At 42.1% G+C, this 8967-nt stretch overlaps 1 non-coding gene across 1 annotated transcript; it reads right to left on the bottom strand.

The window, feature by feature from the left end:
- Positions 1 to 848: 848 nt before the first annotated feature.
- On the bottom strand, positions 849 to 920 carry TRNAW-CCA (transfer RNA tryptophan (anticodon CCA)). The gene has a single exon. It is a non-coding gene; the product is annotated as a tRNA-Trp (tRNA).
- Positions 921 to 8967: the final 8047 nt, after the last annotated feature.

The following is an 8967-nucleotide window of genomic DNA, read 5'->3' as shown; positions in this document are numbered from 1 at the left end:
GGAAACCAGAATTGAAAGAGACACATGTATCCCAATGTTCATTGCAGCACTGTTTATAATAGCCAGGACATGGAAGCAACCTAGATGTCCATCAGCAGATGAATGGATAAGGAAGCTGTGGTACATATACACAATGGAATATTACTCAGCCATTAAAAAGAATACATTTGAATCAGTTCTAATGACGTGGATGGAACTGGAGCCTATTATACAGAGTGAAGTAAGTCAGAAAGAAAAACACCAATACAGTATACTAACACATATATATGGAATTTAGAAAGTTGGTAAAGATAACCCTGTATGCGAGACAGCAAAAGAGACACAGATGTAGAGAACAGTCTCTTGGACTCTATGGGAGAGGGCGAGGGCGGGATGATATGGGAGAATGGCACTGAAGCATGTAAATTATCATATGTGAAACAGATCGCCAGTCCAGGTTCGATGCATGATACAGGGTGCTCAGGGCTGGTGCACCAGGATGACCCAGAGGGATGGGATAGGGAGGGAGGTGGGAGGGGGGTTCTGAAAGGGGAACACATGTACATCCATGGTGGACTCATGTCAATGTATGGCAAAACGAATATAATATTGTAAAGTAAAAAAATAAATAAAATTTAAAAATTAAATTAAAATAAATAAAAAAATACATACATACATACGCAGCAAATAGGAGTGCCTCCGTATATAAGGTGGTCTTCCCAGGTGACACTAGTGAAGTGAAGTGAAGTCGCTCAGTCGTGTCCGACTCTTTGCGACCCCATGGACTGTAGCCCACCAGGCTCCTTCTTCCATGGGATTCTCCAGGCAAGAATACTGGAGTGGGTTGCCATTTCCTTCTCCAGGAGATCTTCCCGACCCAGGGATTGAACCTGGGTCTCCCGCATTGGAGGCAGACGCTTTAACCTCTGAGCCACCAGGGAAGCCCCAGGTGGCGTTAGTGGTAAAAAAAAAAAAAAAAAAAATCCTGCTGCCAATGCAGGAGACGTAGAGACATGGGTTGGATCCCTGGGTTGGGAAGATAACATGGAAGAGGGCATGGCAACCTACTCCAGTATTCTTGCCTGGAGAATCCCCATGGACAGAGGAGCCTGGTGGGCTACAGTCCATAGGGTCACAAAGAGTCAGACATGACTGTACCGATTGAGCATGCACACACGCACAATATATAAGATAAATGCTAACAGCTTTAAAAAGGGGAAGTCAACAGTAACACAACACCCCATTCACACCATTGCACAGATTCTTTGCATTATTCACTTAGGAAGGCTTTCTTATCTCTCCTTCCTATAATTTGGAACTCTGCTTTCAGATGGGTATATCTTTTCTTTTCTCCTTTGCCGTTAGTGTCTCTTGTTTTCTCAACTATTTGTAAAGCCTCCTCAGACCACCATTTTGCCTTTTTGCATTTCTTCTTCTTGGGGATGATTTTGATCACCGCCTCTTGTACAACGTTATAAACCTCCATCCATAGTTCTTCAGGCACTCTATCTATCAGATCTAATCCCTTGAATCTATTTGTCACTTCCACTGTATAATTGTCAGGGATTTGATTTAGGTCATACCTGAATGGTCTAGTGGTTTTCCCTACTTTCTTCAACTTAAGTCTGAATTTTGCAATAAGCAGTTCGTGATCTGAGCCACAGTCAGGTCCTCGTCTTGTTTTTGCTGACTATATAGAGCTTCTCCATCTTTAGCTGCAAAGAATATAATCAATATGATTTCAGTATTGACCATATGGTGATGTCCGTGTGTAGAGTCATCTCTTGTGTTGTTAGAAGAGGGTATTTGCTATGACCAGTGCATTCTCTTGGCAAAACTCTGTTAGCTTTGCCCTGCTTCATTTTGTATTCCAAGGTCAAACTTGCCTATTACTCCAGGTATCTCTTGACTTCCTACTTTTGCATTCCAGTCCTCTATGATGAAAAGGGCATCTTTCTTGGTGTTAGTTCTAGAAGGTTTGTAGTTCATCATAGAACTGTTCAATGTTGGCTTCTTTGACATTAGTGGTTGAAGCATAGACTTGGGTTGCTGTGATATTGCATGGTTTGCCTTGGAAATAAACGGAGATAATTCTGTAATTTTTGAGACTGCATTCAAGTACTGCATTTTGGACTCTTTTGTTGACTATGAGGGCTACTCCATTTCTTGTAAGGGATTCTTGCCCACAGTAGTAGATATAATGGCCATCTGAATTAAAATCACCCATTCTGGTCCATTTTAGTTCACTGATTCCTAAAATGTCGATGTTCAATCTTGCCATCTCCTGTTTGACCACTTACAATTTGCCTTGATTCATGGACCTGACATTCCAGGTTCCTATGCAATATTATTCTTTACAGCACTGGACTTTACTTCCATCACCAGTCATATCCAACACTCGGTTTTGTTTTCGCTTTGGCTCAGCCTCTTCATTCCATCTGGAGCTATTTCTCCACTGTTCTCCAGTACCTTATTGGGAACCTATCAACCTGAGGAGCTCATCTTTCACTGTCATATCCTTTTGCCTTTTCATACTGTTCATGGGTTCTCTAAGCAAGAATATGGAAGTGGTTTGCCATTCCCTTTTCCAGTGGACCACTTTTTATCAGAACTCTCCACCATGATCTGTCCATCTTGGGTGGCTCTACATGCCATAGCCCTTAGTTTCATTGAGTTAGACAAGGCTGTGATCCAAGCGATCAATTTGGCTAGTTTTCTGTAATTGTGGTTTTCAATCTGTCTACCCTCTGATGGATAAGTATAAGAGGCTTCTTGAAGCTTCCTGATGGGAGGGACTGGCTGTGGGGGAATCTAGGTCTTGCTCTGGTGGGCTGGGCTGTGTTCTCCCTCCCTGTTGTTAGCCTGAGTCAAACTATGGTAGGGGTAATGACTGTAATGGAAACCTGCTTCAAGGGGACTTATGCTAGGACTGTTGTATTCAGTGCCACTGATCCCTCTCCAGGCCATTGTCTACTCATACCTCTGCTGGAGACTCCTGGACACTGACAGGCAAGTCTGGCTCAGTATCTGGTGGGGTCACTGCTCCTTTCTCCTGGGTTCTGGTGCACACAAGGTTTTGTTTGTGCCCTTCAAGAGTCTGTTTCCCTAGTCCTGTGCAAGTTCTGTTATCCAGTTCCACTGGCCCTCAAATTCCCTTGGGGTTCTCAGTCCCTTTGCTGGATCCCCAGGTTGGGAAATCTTTTGTGGGCCTTAGAACTTTTGCAACAGTACGTGAACTTCTTTGATATAATTGTTCTCCAGTTTGTGGGTTGTCTGCTTGGTGTCTCTATGGTGGGGCTCACATACCATGTCTCCCAGGTCTGCTACAGCCAGAGCCCCTGTCCCTGCAGCAGGCCACAGCTGACCCATGCCTCTGCAGGAGACAGTCAAACACCCAAAAGCAGGTCTGGCTCAGTCTCTTGCAGGGTCTCTGCATCCTGATGCACACAGGGTTTTTTTCAGCCCTCCAAGTGTCTCCTCTGGTGGGTATGGGGTTATATTCTAAATGCGATTTCCCCCCTTCTGTCTTGTTGGGGCTTCTCCTTTGCCCTTGGACATGGGATATCGTTTTTTGGTGGGGTCCAGCATTCTCCTGTCAATGGTTGCTCAGCAGTTAGTTGCAATTTTGGAGTTTTCACAGGAGAAGATGAGCGCACGGCTTCTACTCCACCATTTAAATCTATGCAACCTTGAATTAATTAAAGTGGTATCACCTGCATATCTGAGGTTGTTATTTCTCCCAACAATCTTGATTGCAGCTTGTGAGTCACCCAGCCCAATATTTTGTATGATGTACTCTGCATATAAGTTAAATAAGCAGGGTGACATCATACAAACTTGACATACTCCTTTCCCAGTTTTGAATCAGTCTGTTGTTCCACGTACAGTTCTAACTATTGCTTCTTGTCCTGCATATAGGTTTCTCAAGAGACAGGTAAGGTGGTCTGATATTCCCATCTCTTTGAGAATTTTCCACAGTTTGTTGTGATCCACACAATCAAAGGCTTTAGTGTAGTCAATGAAGCAGAAGTCGATGTTTTGGGGGAATTCCTTTGCTTTTTCTATGATCCAGCAGATGCTGGCTATTGAGTGAAGCACTTTCACAGGATCATCTTTTAGGATTTGAAATAGCTCAGCTGGAATTCCATCACTTCCACCAGCTTTGTTTGTGGTAACGCTTCCTAAGGCCCACTTGACTTCACACTCTAGGATGTCTGGCTCTAACTGAGTAACCCCAACATCGTGGTTATCTGGGTCATTAAGATCTTTTTTGTACAGTTCTTCTGTGTATTCTTGCCACCTCTTCTTAATATCTTCTGCTTCTGTTAGGTCCTTGCCATTTTTGCCCCCTATTTTCTCCATCTTTGCATGAAATATTCCCTTGGTATCTCTAATTTTCTTAAAGAGATTGTTTGTCTTTTCCATTCTATCATTTTCCTCTATTTCTTTGCATCATTCATTTAAGAAGGTTTTCTTATCTCTCCTTGTTACTCTCTGGAACTCTGCATTCATTTGGGTATATCTTTCCCTTTCTCCTTTTCCGTTCACTTCTCCTCTTTTCTCATCTATTTGTAAGGCCTCCTCAGATACTCACTATGCTTTCTTATATCTCTTTTTCTTGGGGATGGTTTGGTCACTGTCTCCTGTACAATGTTATGAACCTACATCCCTAGTTCTTCAGGAATTCTGTCTATCAGATCTAATCCCTTGAATCTATTTGTCATTTCCACTGTATAACCATACAGGCTTTGATTTAGGTCATACCTGAATGGCCTAGTGGTTTCCCTACTTTCTTCAATTTGAACCTGAATTTTGCAATACGGAGCTGATGATCTGAGCCACAGTCATTTCCAGGTCTTGTTTTTTGTTCACTGTATAGAGCTTCTCCATATTCAGCTGCAAAGAATATAATCAATCTGATTTTGTTGTTGACTATCTGGTGATGTTCCAGTGTAGAGTCATCTTTTGTGTTGCTGGAAAAAGTTATTTGCTACGACTACTGTTCAGTTCTGTCGCTCAGTTGTGTCCGACTCTGCAACTCCATGGACTGCAGCATGTCAGGCTTCCCGGCCCATCACCAACTCTCAGCTTGCTCAAACTCATGTGCATTGAGTCGATGATGCCATCCAACCACCTTATCCTCTCTTATCCCCTTCTCCTCCTGCCTTCAATCTTTCCCAGCATCAGGGTCTTTTCCAATGAGTCAACTCTTGGCATCAGGTGGCCAAACTACTGGAGTTTCAGCTTCAAAATCAGTCCTTGCAATGAATAATCAGGACTGGTTTCATTTAGGATTGACTGGATTGATCTCCTTGCAGTCCAAGGGATTCTCAGGAGTCTTTTCCAACCCATGGTGGATTCATGTCAAAGTATGGCAAAACAAATACAATATTGCAAAGTTAAAAAATAGATAAATAAACTAATTTTAAAAAAGCATCAATTATTTGGTGCTCAGGTATCTTTATAGTCCAACTCTCAAATCCATACATGACTACTGGAAAAATCATAGCTCTGACTAGATGGACTTTTGTCATCAAAGTAACGTCTCTGCTTTTTAATATGCTGTCTAGGTTTGTTATAGCTTTTCTTACAAGGAGCAAGCGTCTTTTAATCATGGCTGTAGTCACCACCTGCAGTGGTTTTGGAGCCCAAGAAAATTCAATCTGTCAGTGTTTCCACTGTTTGCCCATATATTTGCCATGAAGTGATGGGACTGGAACCCATGATCTTAGTTTTTTGAATGTTGAGTTTTAAGCCATCTTTTTCACTCTCCTCTTTCACAATCATCAAGAGGCTCTTTACTTCCTCTTTGCTTTCTGCCATAAGGGTGGTGTCATTTGCGTATCTGAGGTTATTGATATTTCTTCTGGCAATCCTGATTCCAGCTTGTGCTTCATCCAACCTGGCATTTGGTATGATGTACTCTTCATGTAAGTTAAATAAGCAGGGTGACAATATACAGCCTTGACGTAATCCCTTTCCTATTTGGAACCAGTTTGTTGTTCCATGTACAGTTACTGTTGCTTCTTGACATGCATACAGATTTCTCAAGAGGCAGATAAGGTGGTCTGGTATTCCCATCTCTTGAAGAATTTTCCACAGTTTGTTGTGATCCATAGAGTCAAAGGCTTTGATGTAGTCAATACAGCAGAAGCAGATGTTTTTCTGGAACTCTCTTGCTTTTTCGATGATCCAATGGATGTTGGCAATTTGATCTCTGGTTTCTCTGCCTTTTCTAAATCCAGCTTGAACATTTGGAAGTTCTCAGTTCACGCACTGTTAAAGCTTCATTTGGAGAATTTTGAGCATTACTTTGCTAGCATGTGAGATGAGGGCAAATGTGTGGTAGTTGTTTTTTTTTTTTTTTTTTTAGTTTATTTATCTATTTTTTAACTTTATAATATTGTATTTGTTTTGCCATACATTGACATGAATCCACCATGGGTGTACATGTGTTCCCCTTCCAGAACCCCTCTCCCACCTTCCTCCCCATCCCATCCCTCCGGGTCATCCCGGTGCACTAGCCCCAAGCACCCTGTATCATGCGTCGAACCTGGATTGGCAGTTTTAACATTCTTTGGCACTGCCTTTCTTTGGGATTGAAATGAAAACTGACCTTTTCCAGTCCTGTGGCCACTGCTGAGTTTTCCAAATTTGCTGGCCTATTGAGACCAGCATTTTAATATCATCATTTTTTAGGATTATCTAAAAAATAAAAGATAATCATTAGTGTGTTCTCTGGCAAAGGTCTGTTAGCCTTTGCCTTTCTTCCTTTTGTACTCCAAGGCCAAACTTGCCTGTTACTCCAAGTATCTCTTGACTTCCTACTTTTGCATTCCAGCTCCTATGATGAAAAAGACTTTTTGTGTGTGTGTGTGTGTTAGTTCTTGCAGGTCTTTATCTTCTTCGACATTAGTGGTTGGGGAATAGATTCGGATTACTGTGATACTCAGTGTTTGCCATGAAAACGAACTGAGATCATCCTGTCATTTTTGAGACTGCAACCAAATATTGCATTCTGGACTCTTTTGTTGACTATGAGGGCTACTCCAATCCTTCTAAGGGATTCTAGCCCACAGTAGTGGATATAATGGTCATATGAATTATATTCGCCCCTTCCCATTCACTGGTGTTCATGTTCAGTGTTTACTCTTGTGATCTGTTTGATTACAACCAATTTACCTTGATTCATGAACCTAAAACTCCAGGTTCCTATGCAATATATTTTTTTAAAGCATTGGATTTTACTTTTACCACCAGACACATCCACAGCTAGCTGTCATTTCCACTTTGGCTCAGCCTCTTCATTCTTTCTGTAGCTATTTCTTTGCTCTTCCCCAGTAGAATATTGGACACCTAGCAGCCTGTAGGGCGAGGGAAGGCTCATCTTTTAGCGTCATATCTTTTTACCTTTTCATACTGCTCATGGGGTTCTCAAGGCAAGAATACTGAAGTGGTTTGCCATTCCCTTTTCTAGTGGACCACCTTTTGTCAAGCCCTAACTAGCAGAGACATGCCCTTCAGCTGCTCTGCATAGCTGCTGGATGTCATGCCCTGGTTTTCCCACTGTTGGCCCTTGTTGATCATGTAAACCTTCACTAGCCATCTTGTATAGGTCAACATGCGGCCCAGTCAGGCAAAGGCACTGCTGGAGTGACTGAGAACGGGGTCCAGGAGAGGCTGGAACTGATTTTCAAAGACGCCCATGAGTGGAGGGCACCCCGGCCTCTCTGCTGCCACTGGCTGCCCTTGGGCTGATTCCACCACTGCTAAACTCTGGCCCTAGCCTATCCTCTCCTCCAGCTCTGGCTCCACACTAGGAACTTGGGGAGCTGGTCACTATTCTGCTCCTGCCTCCATCTTTGCTGTGATCTCTGCAAAGCTGCTTCCCAGCCATTAAAGCCTCTTCAGGCTCCAGCAACCACGTTATCTTTCTGTAGCACACTGTCTAGGTGTTGTATCTAATTTGCTTACAAATTTTTAAAATTCCAGTCCCATTGCTGTTGCTCCTTTTATAGCCCCCCAGAACAAGGCCAGCCCTATTAGTAAACAGAGCAAGCACCAGATAAGGAATATGATCAGAGTCTCCAAAAACTTCTCTTACTTTTATAACTCAAGCAACTTCACAAGTTCCCTAAATATCACAGTGCCTGACATTCCATTTGGTGGTGTTTCCAAAGCATTTCATAGCTCTGGTGACAACTCTTGTGATTTGATTAAAAAGTAGCTCAAAATGTTTTCCTTTACTAAAACATCTCTCTCTCTCTGTTCAGTCTAAAACAGTGCACAAAATTCTATCAGTATCTAATTTGAGTGAAAGCAGTAAAGATCTATGTTATAGCACAAGTTTTACTTTGAAAAAAAAATCCTTTAACTGACTTTTTAAATTCCGTTGGTACTGAGGATGGGAAAGAGGATTTCAGTGCAATATAAATCAGCAAACATGTACAATGTGCCCTTTATGTGCAAAGTAATATTAATATGTTAGGTAGTGGGCACAGACAGATGAAAAAACATGGACTCTAAAGAAGAAAGTGAAAGTGTTAGTTACTCAGTTATGTCTGACTCTTGTGACCCCATGGACTGCAGCCTGCCAGGCTCCCCTGTCCATGGAATTATCCAGGCAAGAATACTGGAGTGGGTAGCCATTCTCTTCCTCCAGGGGATCTTCCCAACTGAAGGATCAAACCCAAACCTGGGTCTCCTGCATTGCAGGCAGATTTTTTTACCATCTATGCCATCAGGGAAGACCATACAAGTGAAATAAAGATGAGGGCACTGTGTACAATATGAAATATTGGAAGGTTAAAAAATAAAGATTAAAATGAAGACAAATAAGTACCCAAAAAATAAAAAAAAAATCCCTTACTTCTCGTTTTGTTCAAAAGAAGTTGGATCACAAAAGGCAATTCTGACCCAGTCATATCTGATATACTTTTCATTGACCATATTTATATTTCTTTTTTCCCATTCCTTCCCTTGTTTACT

This window comes from Giraffa tippelskirchi, chromosome X (genome assembly GCF_054371585.1).
Source record: "Giraffa tippelskirchi isolate mGirTip1 chromosome X, T2T-mGirTip1v1.2.pri, whole genome shotgun sequence".
Lineage (NCBI taxonomy): Eukaryota > Metazoa > Chordata > Mammalia > Artiodactyla > Giraffidae > Giraffa > Giraffa tippelskirchi.
This window is presented reverse-complemented; position numbering and strand designations above follow the sequence as displayed.